Consider the following 18,243-nt stretch of genomic DNA (forward strand, 5'->3'; position numbering starts at 1 on the left):
TGGCTATAGCACTCTAATTCTGCCTGTTCCTTTCAAAAAATACCATGTTCTGGACCTTTCTCACCCCTCATCATAATTGCATTCGCTCCATCAAAATTTACATGCTCCGTGCGCCACTATTTCTGGCTTAGAAAAAATGCTGACATCAATCAACTTAAAACCTGCCATATAAAGAATTATAAAGGTATCAGGGTTACTCAGCCTAGAACATTGTGGCCTTTAGATATTTATATGGCAGTTATTTTGAAGAGGAATTTGTTGAGGATAACTTCAATTGAAATTTGTGACATTGTAGCTGCACGTACTACTTAAATTGTAAAGGTGTACCATTAAACCTACTTTAGGACTAAGCACTTATGGAGAGTCCTCTAGGAGTGTGCTGTCCCAGACAGTTGCCAATAGCCACATATAGTTAGAAGCACTTCAAACACGGCTAATATGAATGAGGATCTGAATTTTTAATTTATTTAATGTATATTAACTTCCATTTCAATGTAGAAACTGAGGAAATATAAGCAATCATTCCACAAAGGAAAATGTATTATTTTGCTAGCACTACATTTCACTTTAGCAGGTGCATTGGGCATGACATTTTGGTTGTATTGTAAGGTGAGTCTCTGGCTTCTGTGTCTTTCTGGTGTTACACAAAAATATATTTAGTCATTATGAATGGATTGATTCAGTTCAAACATTTTTGTCTATATGCTAATGTCTACGTCAATACAAATAACACTGTAATATGTATGTTTTTTTGAAATATTTTATGCAGACAGTATGAGTTACAGTGGTAATATGTACATGTTAATTTTAAGTTGAATCAAAATACTTCCTATTAATTATAATATAATTAAATTATTTTCTAGTTAAAATAGGATATATACATTGGTTTTAAAATGAAGAAATATTACCGAATCAGAATGGATAAAACATGTAAAAGCTATCACTACAATGGAAAAAATAATGAAAAATAGGCTCCAAAAATGTATGTGGTCACTTTCATAATGAATGCCAATTAGAAATCACTAGGTTGAATAAAATGAAAAAAAAAATTTTGTTGCCTAAAATAAATTTACACAAAATAAGGTTGACAAAATTGACACATATCCATAAGATACACACTTAATTTGAAAAGAAAATTCTTCCTGAAGTAAAAGAAAAATAAAATTGACAAAATTAGTCACCTGAAATCAGAATTAAATATTCAGCAAAAATTTTAAATCATATTTAACAAGCTCTGAGTGTGTAACTTTGGCAGCTATCAAATTTGGTTCTTACACAAAGCAAAAACTATTTTTTGAATGTTAAGATAATAAGTTAATAATTTCTTTCCTGGAAATTTTGTAAGACAACTAACTGTACATTAAAGACTAAAAAAATATATTTTAACAAAGTGAAAGATCTTCACTTAAGCCACCAATTACTTATGCAATATAAAATCATCCCAACTATATTTATGATCAATTGTTTAAAAATACAAAAATAGCAAATACTTTTCTTTTTAGTTTGAATTACTTATGTGGTGCAAGAGACATTGTTTGGTTACAACACTGTGTGTCTATGTCCTCAAAGTATTTCAAAAATAAGAAAACAATGTTGCCAATTTGCAGACTAAAAATCAAGCTCATGACATAGATATTTTAGATTCCATTGTACTTGAGCAAAAAGAATCTCAACTAGATATGGAGCAATTAGTTCTCATGGCAGATGATGCTTACGTTATTTTAGTTTGAAAAATCTGGGGGCGCCTGGGTGGCTCAGTCGGTTAAGCGGCTGACTTCGGCTCAGGTCATGATCTCGCGGTCCGTGAGTTCGAGCCCCGCGTCGGGCTCTGTGCTGACAGCTCAGAACCTGGAGCCTGTTTCAGATTCTGTGTCTCCCTCTCTCTCTGCCCCTCCCCCGTTCATGCTCTGTCTCTCTCTGTCTCAAAAATAAATAAACATTAAAAAAAAAAAAGAAAGAAAAAAAAGAAAAATCTGGATTTATTGGAATTTTAAAACAACCAAATGCTAGTTTTTGTATTCCTTTATTCCACTTTATAATACATATTGAAAAATATATATACTCTAACTTTTGAAGCAGATTTTTCAGAAAATCTGTATGCATACAGTTGTTGATAGCATTCAGCAATATATTCAGATATTATTAATTATGACTAGTTTGTTAACAACTGAAAGAAATAGAAGGCAGTGAGTTATTTAATAAGTTCTTTGCCATAGTTCATTGGTTGACTCACAGACGACTATTACTGTGGTGTTAACTCCAACTCTAGGTTTTCTTGAAAAAAAGGGAATGCTTCCTAAATATTCAGTAACCAGGGACAAAAATTGCCATTATTTATATTTCTTCCTATCACACTGTGTGTGTGCAAGTCAAGTTTAAAGTTCCAAGGAAAAATAAATATTGTTACTTATGTAGAAAACATGACCACATTCATAATGTATGATGTCCAGTGCAAAATGAACATGTGAGACCACTTGCTAAAAAACTATTAAGAAGTTTAAGATATTGGCAGCCTAACATTATGCCAAGTGTGAGGTCTCTGTTATTGAGCAGTTTGTGCACTTACAAAGCCAAACGTGGTGAACAACTATAAGGATTTGTGTTGAAACTGAATTTTCATGATGTATATGGGTAACAATTACTTTTCCCATTTTTCTAGTATGAATCCACCTGCAGGTGATTGTAATTTTTTAATCTATAGCATTATGTACAATAGCTATAAAAACTACACAGAATTTAAATGACACTTTGTTGATACTGACAAATTTGTAGATGCTTTCAATTTATTCAACATCCTTTAAATTCTGTTAGGAATACTGAGTTGACATAATAGTTAATGAATTTTCCTAATTTTTCAATGTCTATTTATTTATTTTTGAGAGAGGCACAGAGTGTGAGCAGGGGAGGGTCAGAGAAAGAGGGAGACAAAGAATCTGAAGCAGGCTCTAGCCTCTGAGCTGTCATCACAGAACCTGATGTGGGGCTCAAACTCACAGACCTCAAGATCATGACCTGAGCTGAAGTTGGATGCTTAGTTGACTGAGCCACCCAGGTGCCCCTGAATTTTCCTAATTTGAATAGAAGTTGGGAACTGATATGCTTTTGCTTAGAAAAAAGATAAAGCAGTTTTTTGAACATGGACTGTTAAAGGAAAATGATGTTTTGTAATGATTCAATTATTAAAAACTGTTCAAGTAATTTAGAACCACATGGGAATGTGTATCTATTTTTCAACTGAAAAATTTATAGAATCTAAATGTAAATGTAAATCAGATAAGTATCTCTGATGAAAATTTGTGGTCTTATCAAAATGTTATGTAAATGTAAAAATGTACACTAAATTTAAAAGTCTTGTATGAAAAATGAATATAAAAGATCAGTAATCTTATATTGTTATTTAGAATTTATGGAGTTAAATAGTCATGTTAATCAAGCACTATTACTAAAAGTAATTTCACTGGTTTCTTATAACTTCTTGTTTGAGTCTCCAAGGAGAGTTAATTTTAAGTATGTCACCTACATTATAGTTTTCTTGCACAAGAATGTTTTAATATGCTACTTTTCATTGCAATCACCTAATATTTATGCCATTTTATATGTCATCAAGACTTAGAAACTATGGAGTGAAGGACAAATGTATTCCAAAACCTCTTTTTGTAATAACATTTTATTGGAGCATACATACCCTTTCCTTTTATATATTGTCGATGGAATTTTTTAATGTTTATTTATTTTTGAGAGAGACAGACAAAGAATGGGGGAGGAGCAGAGAGAGGGGGACAGAGGATCCCAAATGAACTCTGCACTGATAGCCACACCCAATGTGGAGCTTGAACTCATGAATCCCGAGATCATGACCTGAGCTGCAGTCAGACACTCAACCAACTGAACCACCCAGGCACTCCTGTCAATGGATGTTTTTATACCATCAAGGTATATTTGAATCATTGGGTCTATGGTAAATTGAGCCACATAGACCACAAAGCCGGAAATATTTACTCCCTGACTCTTGATCCCTACTCTAGATGACATAAAGCATTTGTCTCCTGGGCATTTGGCCAATTAATACTATACTTGGAGGAGGGACACAAGCACCAAAATGCTGAACTGAATAACATAAGATCCTGTAATCTCAAAGGAAGATGTAATCGTGGGAAGACCTCCTGAGTAAGCATTGTCCATTGTTAGTGTGGTAGTGACAAGTTGGAAAGGTAACTTTACCTAAAATTTCAGAGCATGCTAAAATTAGGGGGGCTGTGATTTTTGCAACGTACAATATATTTGTCCCTCTCTACTATATACGTTTGGTTTAAATTGTCTATGTCTTGGGGCACCTGGGTGGCTCAGTTGATTAAGCCTCTGACTTTGGCTCAGGTCATAATCTCACAATTCATGGGTTCGAGCTCCGTGTGCTTACAGCTCAAAGCCTGGAGCCTGCTTCAGGTTCTGTGTCTCCCTCTCTTTTTGGCCTTCCTCTGTGCTCTCTCTCAAAAATGAATAAATTTCAAAAAATAAAATAAAATAAAATGTCTATTTCAGAACTAGATTCATGCTAATAGAAGTCTCAGCCGCAGAATTGCAGGTGTGTGTAACGATAACAATGTCTCCTACATTCTAAACAGAAACTTGTCTAAAATTAGGTTACCCTAAAACTCCCAAAGCCATGCTACTGGAAGGGGATCTATATTATTATTTCTATAACTGAGTATCAGTGTGACCCTAAGGATCAGATGGAAGACCAGTTGTTGAAAACTATATCCATTTCTGGATCAAATATGATGAGGCTTTAAGGAAATGAACATCAAAACCACAATGAGATATCACTTTACACCTATGAAAATGGCTATCATGGTTTTTTAAATGGAAAATACAAACATTGGCAAGGATGTGGTGAAATTGGAAAACTAGAACCCTCAAAAGTTGCTGGTATGAATGCAGATTGGTGCACAGCTCTTATGAAAATCAGTTTGGCTGCGTGGCTCAGTCGGTTAAGCCTCCGACTTCAGCTCAGGTCATGATCTCACGGTTCGTGATTCTGAGCCCTGGGTCGGGCACTGTGCTGACAGCTCGGAGCCTGGAGCCTGCTTCAGATTCTGTGTCTCCCTCTCTCTCTGCCCCTCCCCGCCCTGCTCACACACACACACACACACACACTCTCTCTCTCTCTCTCTCTCTCTCTTTCAAAAATAAAATAAAATAAAATAAAGAAAAGCAGTTTGGCAATTCCTAAAAAACAAAAACAAAACAAAACAAAAAAAATAGAACTACCCTTAAGTATATATCTAAAGGATTTACAAACAAGTGTTCAAATAAAACGTGCCTATGAATGTTATAGCATTATTTACAAAAACCAGCAAGAGGAAACCACCCCAGTGCCTGTCAATTAATGAATGGATAAATAGAATGTGGTCTCTCTGTGAAACAGAATATTATTCAGTCACAAAAAGAATGAAATACGTGGATGAACCTTGCCAGTACCATCTCGATAAAAAAAAGTCAGACAAGAAAGCCATATATTACAGGATCCCATTTATATTAGCAGACTACTGATTGTCAGGGCTTGGGAGGAAGGGAAAATGGGGAATGACCACTTAATTGCTACAAGGTTTCTTTGGGAAGATGAAGATGCTCTGGAACTAGATAGGGATAGTAGTGGCACAACATTGTGAATGTACTAAATACTGTCTTATACACTTTAAAATGGTTAAAATGATAAAATTTGTTTGTAATTATTTTTTTAATTTTTTTAATGTTTATTTATTTTTGAGACAGAGAGAGACAGAGCATGAACGGGGGAGGGCCAGAGAGAGAGAGGGAGACACAGAATCTGAAACAGGCTCCAGGTTCTGAGAGGTCAGCACAGAGCGCGACGCAGGGCTTGAACTCACGAACCGCGAGATCATGACCTGAGCCAAAGTCGGACGCTTAACCCACTGAGCCACCCAGGCGCCCCTGTAATTATTTTAACCACAATAAAAATACAGCAATTTAGACTAGGAACAGCATACCATTAAAACCTGCCATCATTATATTAAACAAATGGGTTCTTTGAAGGATTAAGGAAGTCCTGGGAAACCAATTGTCAGTAAACGTACTGTCAATGTCACCAAATGTTTGCTAGCAGTTGGATTTGATGATTCTAAAGGTACCATAGAATTTTTTTTAAATAAAAATTTGACCTGTTCCTCTAAGTAATGCTTAAAAAATTTTATACATTTATATATTTCAACCAGCTGGCTATCCAAGTTTGGAAATTTTAAATGATAAAATGGGGGATGTATTTTTATTAAATTGTTCATTTTTACATAGCAAAACCATACTTTAGTGCTATGAGTTAGCTCTTGACAAATTCTAATGATCAGAAATGACAGTTTATTTCAGGGAATCTACCAGCTTTGGATCAAGTAAATAGCTTGCTTTCCTTGAGGAATCTCATGGTATCATTTATTAGGTAGTTTCTGTTATAAACAGAATTAGTACTTTTATGGCATCGTTTGTGATAAATATATGATTGTTTTAAAACAACAATGTTGACTACTTCCTGGGCTACTCTGGAGAAGGTGGGAATGGGAAGAGGAGGAAATGCATAAGGATTTCATAGAGAGAGTATTCTGTATTCTAACAGGTATTAGGAAATGAGAATTATTAGTGTATTTCTAGCATGGATTGGAATTCTGGAATGAACTCTCAACAGGTATCCTAGTTAAGACTAGAGTACAACGTTCCTAGTTGTTCAAAAGTTTGGATTCAGAATTCTCAAAGATCCCTTTTGTTATTATTGTTATTTAACTTTCTGGAAAGGTATTTAAATAATTCTTTATAGATATTGTTATATAAAAGTCGCTGTGGTGGAGGAAACTTACATATACCACAGTTAATATTATGTGTCATGTAACTGAGACATGTAATTTTCCACAAGCATCTTTTGTTCACACAGACTGGATTTTCTGAGCAAAGGGCAATGATAATCTTTGCAACATTATTTGCATATTTGCAAAAACATATTCCCTTTACTAGACTATGCTGTCATGAGTAAACACATTCAATTTGTCTCTTAGGCTCAAAACTTTGTTTTGCATGAAAATATTCTTTGAAGCAAATGCATGAAAATATTCTTTGAAGATATAGGCAGCGTCTGCCTTCATGCCAGAGACGGAAGATTTTGTACAGCACAGAAAAATCTCTGCCTCCTCAGAAACAGTCCAGGAAAGTAAAATATCATTTCCCTTTCTAAGGATATTCTTATATTCCAGGGTAAAGATAAGTTGCTCTCGCTCTTTTTCTCTAATAGGCAGATCACCAGTAGCCTTAAATAAGATCAGTTGTTTCCTGATTTCGGGTTCCTCTTCTATAGTGTGCACCACTGCAGGCTCAGATGCCATGTACCCCTTATCAAGTCACCGTGAAGGGACTGATATTTCAGAAAGGGACATAAAATATTGCTACGGTTGAATATTATTTCTGTGAGTAGCCATTTTGTCTCTGACCCCCAAATCCTAGACCTTTGATACACACACATACATGCACACATGTGCACATATATATTCATAAATATTTATGAACATGTATGCACCATCATTACATAGATTATATATACATAATGCGTATATATGAAATATATGTACAGACATTTATAACTGAGGTAGTCTCACTTGTTGGCTTGCAAGAAGAGTAAAATCTCAGACTCTTCAAACTTCTGAATAGAATAGTTTATTTGATATAAGGTTACATATTGTATTCATTTCAGTGGGTGTGCATTATTAATTTCCAGTTTTTCATTAGTACTATTGATATATACATTTTTAGGGGGGATTTTTTTCAGGTCTGGTACATTTTGTAGGCACTTGAAAACACTATATCCATTTCACCTAATTAATAATATAATGCCTTCCTAGAGCCACACTTAGAATCTTGGTTTACTTAAAGGATTTTCAAGATAATGTTATGTCCCTAAGAGAGACCTAGATTACTAATTATTGTTCTCTGATGACATAGGGATTTGTGTACCTAATCCCTTGAGGGTACTACAGCTATCACCTCTTTCCAGAGATTATTTCAATAGGCAAAGCTTGGGTTCTGGTTATTCTAACTTTCTAAAAGAACCTCAATTCTGTGACACTTTTATTTCATCAAAAGAGTAGAACATGAGTCATGCACAAAGGGGACCATTAAATTAGTTGAGGTCAAACTAATAAATCCAGAACAAATTTATCATAGATCTTAAGAGGAAAAACCTATAGGCACTAGAGATAGACTCAAATTGCCTAAGTAACCAGCCCTAAAATGTGAGAAATTATGGAAAGTGTACAATCTCCTCAGTGAACACCATACGACTTCAGAAATTGAATTATATATGTATTTTATGATTTTCAAGGATGTTTTGGTATAAACCATGAATTCAAAAAGTGGTGATAGCTACAAGAAATGTTCTTTGCAATTTGTTTTTAAATTTTGTGTTTTCTTTGCATAAATAATTCAGAGTTTTTTTTAATTTTGCAGATATAGTTTAAAGGATCTGTATATATATAAATTGGAAAAATGATAATTTTATTTACTTTTTGTAGAATATTATAGTTTTGTAGAATGTTACAATATAAAAGAATTTTCTTTTTTTAATCTGTAAATTAAAGTAGTATTATAATATCTTTAATTTGCAGAAAGCCTTTACCCTTTGAATTTACTATAAAAAAAACTAGTTGCCTTGGAAACTGAAGAAGTTCATGGCATTCTGAATACATTATTAACCCATTATCACGCATCTGTGATATTACACTTAAATAAATGGCAATTGATTTTATGATTGTAGTTTTTTCTGGTATAGGTTTATATAAAATATTTTAACCTAAAATCATCATAGCCTTTGAAACACTTGAAATTCCTTTGTTCCTCCTCCTAGAAGTTATTTGTTTAGAATTTTATCCATTCTTATTTATATTATTTATCATCTTTATGTGCATTGATCTATAATTCTTTTGTGTGGACTTATTCTGTACCTCTTTTTCAAATTTATTTTTAAAATTTCCTGTACAAAAATTACTCATTTCTGATCATATTAGATGATACACAGTTCCCACCATTATCTCTTATCGTGCTTCAATGGACATTCAATGTAGTTATTTTAAATATTAAGAAAACAAATTGTAACCTGACTCCTTAATGGTCATCTGAATTAACTTGGATGAATTAGAGAAGTTAGTAACTCAATATTTCAAATTACAGTTGCTTTTAAAAATATGTTACAGGGGCACCTGTGTGGCTCAGTCGGTTAAGCGGCCGACTTTGGCTCAGGTCATGATCTCGCGGTCCGTTAGTTCGAGCCCTGACTCGGGCTCTGTGCTGACAGCTCAGAGCCTGGAGCCTGTTTCAGATTCTATGTCTCCCTCTCTCTCTAACCCTCCCCCCTTCGTGCTGTGTCTCTCCCTGTCTCAAATAAACGTTAAATTAAAAAAAATATGTTACAAAGCCATAGTAATCAAACAGTATGGTACTGGCACAAAAATAGACATCAATGGAATGGAATATAGAAATAAACTTATATTTATATGGTCAATTAATCTATGACAAAACAGGCAATAATATACAATGGGAGAAAAGCCAGTCTTTTCAATAAATGGTGCTGGGAAAACTGGAAGTTACATGTTAAAAGAACGGAATTTGACTACTTTCTAACACCACAAAAATAATCTCAAAATAGTTTAAAGACCTAAACATGAGACATGAAACCATAAAAATACTAGAAGAGTGCACAGGCAGTAATTTCTATGCCATCAGCCATAGTAACATTTTTCTAGGTATATCTTCTAAGGCAATGGAAATGAAAACAGAAATAAAGTATTGGCACTACATCAAAATAAAAAGCTTTTGCACAGAAAAATAAGTCATCAACAAAACAAAAAGAAAGACAATATACAGAATGGAGAAAACATTTGCAAATGATTTACCCAATAAGAGGATAATATCCAAAATATGGAACTCATATAACTAAACACCAAGAAAACACAGTCTGGTTAAGAAATGGGCAGAGGACTTGAATAGACATTTTTTACAGAGAAGGCATACAGATGGCCAACAGGCATATGCAAAGATGCTCAACATCACTGATAGGGAAATTCAAATCAAAACCACAATGAGATACCACCTCATGCCTGTTAGAATGGCTAAAGTCAAGAAGACAAGAAATAACAAATGTTAACAAGGATGTTGAGAAAAAGAATCCTTGCGCATTGCTGGTAGGAATGTAAATTGGTACAACCACTGTGGAAAGTAGAATGGAAGTTCCTCAAAAAATTAAAAATAGAAATACCATATGATCCAATAATTCTACTATTAGGTATTTACCTGGGAAAAACAAAAACACTAACTCAAAAAGACATACACCCTTATGGTTATTGGAGCATTATTTACGATAGCCAAGACATGGAAGTAACGTAAGTGTCCAACCATTAGTCCGTAGACTAATGATAATTAAAATGTGGTATATATACATAATTGAACATTATAAAGCCACATAAAAGGATGAGATCGTGTCATCTGAGACAACATGGATGAACCTAGAGGGTATTATGCTAAATGAAATAAGTCAGATAGAGTATGACAAATACTGTATGATTTCACTCATAAGTGGAACCTAAAAAAGGAATAAACACAAAGTAGAATCAGAACTATAAATAGAGAACAAACTGATGGTTGCCAGAGAGAAGAGGGATGGCAAGTTGAACAAAATGGGTGAAGGGGTGAGGGGAATACAGGCCTCCAGTTATGGAATTAGCAAATCATGGGAATAAAAAGTAGAGCATAAGGAATACAGTCAATGATGCTGTAATAGCAATATAGTGAGATGGATGGTAGCTATCCTTGTGGCGAGTGTAGCATAATGTATAAACTTTCAAATCACTAAGTTGTACACCTGAAACTAATGTAGTTGTGTGCTAACTCCATTCAAATAAAAAAAGAATTTCAAATAATTTATGAAGGTATTTCTACCTCAAGGAGTTGGAAGATAACTCTTCACATTGTAGAGTAGGTGTGGGATGCGCACAGTTACTTCTAAAGAGCACAGTATATAAAGTTGGAAAAGAGTAACTTTTCCATGGGGAAACCACACACACTCCCAAAGCCAGGTGATTGACATTAATATAACTAGGGATATGTTATGTTAATACTATATACCCTTGATATGATGTGATAAGAATAACACTTTACCTTTATGACTTTCCTCTAAAAGCCCATAATTTCAGTCTAAACGTGAGAAAAACATCAAATTCAAGATGAAGGGCTGTCTACAAAATTACAAGCAGTACTCCTTACAACTGTCAAGGTCATCTAAAACACAAAAAGGCTGAGAATTTGTCATAGTCTAGAAGATTCTAAGGAAACACATGAACTTAAGGTAATGTAGTTTCCTGTATGAGACCTGAAGCAGAGAAAGCACATTAAATAAAAACTACTGAAATCTGAGTGTAGACTTTAGTTAATAATAATGATTTGATTTTGGTTCATTTGTTGTGACAAGTACAGCTTGTTAACAATAGGTGAAACTGGGTGTGGGGTATATGGTAACTCTGTACTATCCTTGCAACTTTTCTGTGATTATAAAACTGTTCCTAAATAAAGAGATTATTATTATTTTATTTTTTTTTTTAATTTTTTTTTTCAACGTTTATTTATTTTTGGGACAGAGAGAGACAGAGCATGAACGGGGGAGGGACAGAGAGAGAGGGAGACACAGAATCGGAAACAGGCTCCAGGCTCTGAGCCATCAGCCCAGAGCCTGACGCGGGGCTCGAACTCACCTACCGCGAGATCGTGACCTGGCTGAAGTCGGACGCTTAACCGACTGCGCCACCCAGGCGCCCCGAGATTATTATTTTTTAATGTTATTTTTCTCTCAAGCACATGAAGTCTTCTAATAGTCAATCTAAAATTAGTGTGGTGTTTTGGCTGTTAGAGACCAAGGTACATTCATTCTTTCCTCTGCCACTTGTGACTTCCATTTTCAAAGTAATCTGAGTCGCTAAAATGGTTTCTGGAGCGGCAGGTACTGTGTCTATATTTTAGTCACCAGGAAAGAAGATGGGATGAGACGGATATTACACCATTTAAAAAAATATGTTCTGAAAGTTGTTGGACACAATACTGCACTTATAAACTATCAGCTAAGAAATATAAACATGGCCACAATTGGCTCCATGGGTGACTGGGAAGTTTACAGTTGAATCTGGGTGATTGTGTACCCTGATGAAGATCAGGGGTTTCTCAATACTATAGATGGCAAATAAGAGAGAAACAGAGAGACAGGAATAGAGAGATGGAGATAGAGAGACAGAACAACACAGAGAGAAAAATATTAAAGTAAAATAAGCAGAATCGAAAACATTCTACCTCTTTGGCCACACACATGTCCACATGTAATTTGCTTTTCTACACAAACTACAGTTATCTTTCACAAACAACACAAAAGCAAAGCAAGACATAACAAAATACAAAGAACTAGCTAGTTACTTTACCTAGTTGAAAATCTACTCCTCATAGGTGGCATGCAGTCCTCTCCATCAAATATAGGTGTTATTCCCTCAGAGTCCAGTTATATCAGACATAAGATTTATTCAAATTATAGTAATTAAGACAATACTATTGGGGATAGACTAGTACACGAATAGAAACACACAGATCTTAAGAAAGACCCTCACATATATACGGACACATGATTGATAGAGGCAGAAAGAGAGATTTATTGAAGAAACCTGTATTTTTAATAAATGATGCTGTCATTTTTGTATTCATGCAGACGAAATATGGAATTGCAGCTTTATATCATTCAATACACAAAACTGAATCTTCAGTGAATTATAGATCAGTTTGAAATGCATAACTCCATCATCACACAGAGCTATTTAGTTAACTAAGTTTGATTGATCAAAGGAAGATCCAGCATTGAAGAGGATCAAAGTTTTACCAAAGTCAGCATATAATGCAGATTGTTTACATCACTCTATATTGCACATATCTAGAAGACTGTGGTTGCAAACATTTAGTAAAATCAGAGCAAAAGATCAGAGTGTCTTTGTCTTAAATTCAAGCATTAATTCTGATTTAAATATTTCAGGAAACATGAGTCACTCTCATCATACTTTTTTTTTTAACAGAAAAATTGTCTTTCTGCTGTTTAGTTTCTACCATTATAAATGGATGTTTAGGAGTAAAATATCTATGACAAAGAGCAGGACAGTACATGCTCAGGGCAATACCACAGGAAGCTTACCAGAGAGAAGGTGCTATGGGACTGAAAACAGAACAGAGACACTAGATGCCAAGCGGTGCTATGGAAATGCTGGATTTCCAGACCAGTCATAATGTACATGTTACCACCCCTAGCATTCAACTGTGATAGCAGAAACACCATACCATATTAGTCAAGATTATGTCATGGATTTGGATGGATTACTGTCTTAACAAAGTCTAGAAGCAAGATCTGCAAACTACAAGGGAGACAAAATTGAAGGTTGAATCTTATTGTGTTCAAGAGACTTTGAAAACCCTTTGGATTTTTCACCGATGTGGATAAGCAGAACCTGAAAGCAAGATGCACAAGTTCAAGCGCTCAACAATCATTTATATAAAAATATCAACACTCTTTAGAGGAATATAACAATCCTGATGGTCTTCAATGTATCATCAACAATGTCTTGTCAGAATAAAAAAATATGCAATATGGGAAAAACAGAAAGATGTGACACATAGCCAAGAATAAAAATCTGTTATCAGAGACCTAAACCAGATGACTCTGATGTTGTACATGAGAGATAGAGTTAAAGGAAGTAATTTGAATACTTTCACCTACTTAGCACCAAGGTAGGAAGGATTGATTGAAGGCTGATTGATTGAAGGAAATGCTCTGTATCTCTATTAAGGTGGAAGTTACATCAAGATATATATTTGTCAAAAGTCATTGAATTGTGCACTTAGAGTGTGTGTATTTTAATTTACACAATGTATGCCTCAAGTAGGTTGAGAAAATATGTTTGACCAAAAATCTCTCATATTTTGTAAGCTATCCTTCCTGGTGAAATGATTTCTATCTTTAAACAATAGTGTATAAAATAACACAGCTCTCATAGTTTTAGTTCAGACAGTGGGACACACAAAATTTGAAAAACAAAATAAAACAACATAAGACAAAACAAAACAACACTACTGATTCCCAAGAAGAAATTTTATGTCACAGCAGGTGTCTGGAAACAGTCACCATCCTTTGCTATGATCTGTTGTTTAAAATGCCCTAGGGCGTTTTTAGGGTTACAGCAGATGCTAGTTTAACTGTAGCAAAATGTGATTACACTAACACTTAGAAAAATGTTCTTAACCAGTAATAATTAAACATCTCATAGACTTTAACCTCTTTGTCATAAAATTAAGTTAAAAGATCTCTTATGTATATATAGTCATCATTCAAAATATGCCAATATTTCCACATATACGTAATGTTTTCTGCAAATGATAAAATAATATTCTTATTTTGTTCTAATAATACTTGTGTTTTTTATTTTAATGATTAATAAATGAAAAGAAATCAAATATTAGTTGAAAAATCCCAACTAAATCATCTATTACAAATACTACTTAAAGGAGGATTTGTAAGTCTCTTACTCATTCTCTAATCATATTTGTTTGATTTCTTAGCTTATTAGTCTACTATATAGAATCTTTTTTTTCACAAGTTATTTTAAGATTTTTTTTATCAAACTGAACCTTTAAAAAATAATTCTTATTGATTCCTTCTGAAGAACTTAATGACACTAACTTCATGACAGAAAGCAATTAAAAGTCAGGGGGACCTGGGTGGCTCAGTAGGTTAAGCATCTGACTTTGCATGAGATCATAATCTCATGGTTTGTGGGATCAAACCCCACATTGGGCTCCATGCAGACAGTGAAGAAACTGCTTGGGATTCTTTCCTTCCCTCTGTCTCTGCCCCTCCCCGTCTTGTGCACTCTCTCTCTCAAAATAAATAAATAAACTTAAAAAAAAAGTAACAACAACATCACACATTTTATGTTAGGATTATTCAGGTGGTTATTATGTTATCTCTAAATTAAAGCATTATGATCTAGCCTTTTAAAAACTCATACTAGAAATTTATATTTCCAGGTAATATAGTCTGGTTAATATGTCTGTTCAGATAAAAGTGAAAAGTATACTTGTAGAATGTAGAAAATTTTTTTTTTCCTTAGGAACTCAAGAGTGAAAAAAAATGTTTCCTTCTTAGTGCTATGAAGTTTAGTTCAGTCTTAACATCTTCTTCAACAATATCTCTCTTTTTCTCCACAGGTGTCACTGTTCCCTGCTGTCAGTGACAAGCATTGAAGCCCATAGAAATCCCTTTCCTGCCACTACTTTCAACAGCCATATAAGATCAGCACCAGGCTACAGTTCTCCTGGGCCTCTAATGAAACTGAGTCAGCCCTTCCTCCCCATCTATAAAGGGACCCTACAAAGTAGTGATTGACAAAGTTTCTAGCTTGAGGGTTCTAAAAATGTGTTCACATGCATGAAGTCTGCTATCATTCAGACTATTAATATACTTGAAAAGATATCATTCTTTTTCAATGAGCCACACAAAATATCAAATGTTCAGTATGTATTATTCGTATACAAACTATAATACAAATACACAGAGGATTAAAGAAATATTAGCCCCAGGAATAGTCCCTTGATTCAATCATGTACAATCACAGTATCACTTCATCTGAATACATGATATATTATGGATTGGACAAATAAAGCAAAACCAAAAATGTGTATTTTTTTGCTATTGTCTAAGATACTCTGTCTTCTGGATGGGGAGGCTTTGTCTATTCATTGACCTTCTTACCTTACTGAGCATACGGCACAGTCAAGTGAAACTAAGAGAAGAAACAAAATTCATACACCCTATTCTGAATGTTAGCATCTGGGAATTCCTAAAGCTGTCTCAACCCTCTAGACATCCACCTATATGTGACATTTAATATTTCTTTTTCTTTTATTCCTCTTCCCTTTTTTTCAGCTTTGAATAAAGTTTCTGGCGTTTTGAGAAAGCTTATTGTTAAAGTATCTTAAGTGTTAAAAATAGCTTAACGAGCATTTTTCTTGACGACAGTGAATATTTCATTAATTTGTCTTTTTGATGTAAAGAATGTGCATTTATTAGTTCACGCATTTATCGCATATTTACTGAATGCTATTATATGCAAGATATGTTAGGTTCTGCATTTGCAGCAATAAAGAAAATTCCTACTCAAATCCCAAAATATACAGGCTATCTATCATACATGCATAGATTTATCATAATACATATCTATAATACTTATCTATAATATGTAGAGTATCTATTATATGTACATCATACATATATCACTATGTATGTATCTGTCATACATATTGTACTGTGGATGAAGATGAAGAAGACTGATACAAATCGAGGGAAACTTTTTCACTTGAAAATAAAAAAAAAGTTCTTTTATTCTCTAAAGTTTCATTCAACATCCCACTCTAAAATTCTGTTTTATGTGGTAAGATCAGGTGTGTTGGTAGCCATGGAAGAAATGAAGACTGTTTAGTGATCAAATTCTAAAGTTAGAAGAGCAAAACAATGGGCAGATGAAATGTAGAAAGCAGATTAACATGTGGCTCTTATTTCTGCAAACCAATCTCTTAATGAAAATTAGACTGTCAAATTAAAGGAGAGGGAAGCTATAATCACCAATTGATACCACCAAGAAATTCTGTCCTAGTATGTTTCATTTTTGAATCAGACTCTCTCAATGAAAAAATCTGAACTGAAAAGTGCCTTTAGAAAGGAGAATATAATAAATTTTTTAGAGGATGTCTTAGACAAGTAGTGCAATTCCAGTCTTTGGTTACTCCAAGCCCATCGTAATTCTTAGGTAAGACTGAGATTACCCACAGTGGTGAATTGCTTGGTCCCATTGGACTTCAAAAGAACAAGGAGAAAAACTGTGGTTGCTATTAGAAGAGAAAGATAAGACAGAGATAAAGGAAATCTGGATGAAAAGCGTATGACAAAAGAGGCACACACGAAAAAGAAGCAGAGAAAGATCAAAGTTCTCCATGACTTCAAAGAAAATAGAAAAAGAAAACAGATTGTGCAGCATTTGCACACGCACACATTTACATACACACATACACTCACTGTCACCCATTCACATGCCATGATTAAAACAAGTAAAACACAATATGTTTGATGAAAACATGGTCCAAGTATGATAAACAAACTCTTCTGTTAAATATGTCCCTTTACAAACATAATAAATGACACACATATGTAATTCATCTTCTTTCAGGATGTCATATTTTCTCTCCAGGGAATCGTCATTTGCTAACTAAAAGCTCAAACATGAACCATTCTCATAAAATATTTCTCATCTTCATTTCCCTTTTTTACAAAGCTTCAGTTGCTTTCTGCCAACACATTCAGAAGTCTAAATTACTTTTGAATTCTTGACACAATTAAAGTGCCTTCAGCTTTGTACAACAGAGATCATGACTTAAAAATCTCCACGTCTTCTGTAACCAAAGTAGCGTCTGAGACTCTTAAAGTAGGTGCTCAGTAAATAATAATAAATTGAAAACATCAATATTATTTTAAATGCCTATGGCATAATTTTTCAGGGCTGGTAGATTTCTCTCTCTCCTACTTCCTGTGAATATTGGAGAAATATTTTTGTTATTATTTATCAGGAAGTGTGAAGAATCTCAGAAGTGATCACGTTGTTATATTCAGTTAGTGAAAATTAATAATTAAGAAAAAGTTTTCACTAAATATTCACTAAATCAAACAAAATTGCTTCTTTCTGATTAACTTTTTACCTAAAGGTCTTTAAAATCATCTTTTGTGAATCTCCATTATTTGTTCTAACCAAAATGGGTGATTCCATATTTATCAATAACTTACTTTTGACAAGGGAACAAGGACCTATGATAAATAAAGTACCAAAATAAACTATTTATGAGAATATATCATGGCCTAAAGTTTTAATATAAAAAGAAATGTAAAATAAGTGTGGCAAATAAGCTTAGCTTAAATAAAATATATCATCCCATATAAATGTCATATAGATGTCTATATAGATGATATAGATCAAGATATGTCCTCATTTTGCCATATGATTCTGTGGTTGTTTTTCAAAAGTGTTTGGATTGATGGTTTGAGATCATGATATACTCTTATTAATATAACAACAT

Source organism: Panthera tigris, chromosome B1 (assembly GCF_018350195.1).
Source record: "Panthera tigris isolate Pti1 chromosome B1, P.tigris_Pti1_mat1.1, whole genome shotgun sequence".
NCBI classification, from domain to species: Eukaryota; Metazoa; Chordata; class Mammalia; order Carnivora; family Felidae; genus Panthera; species Panthera tigris.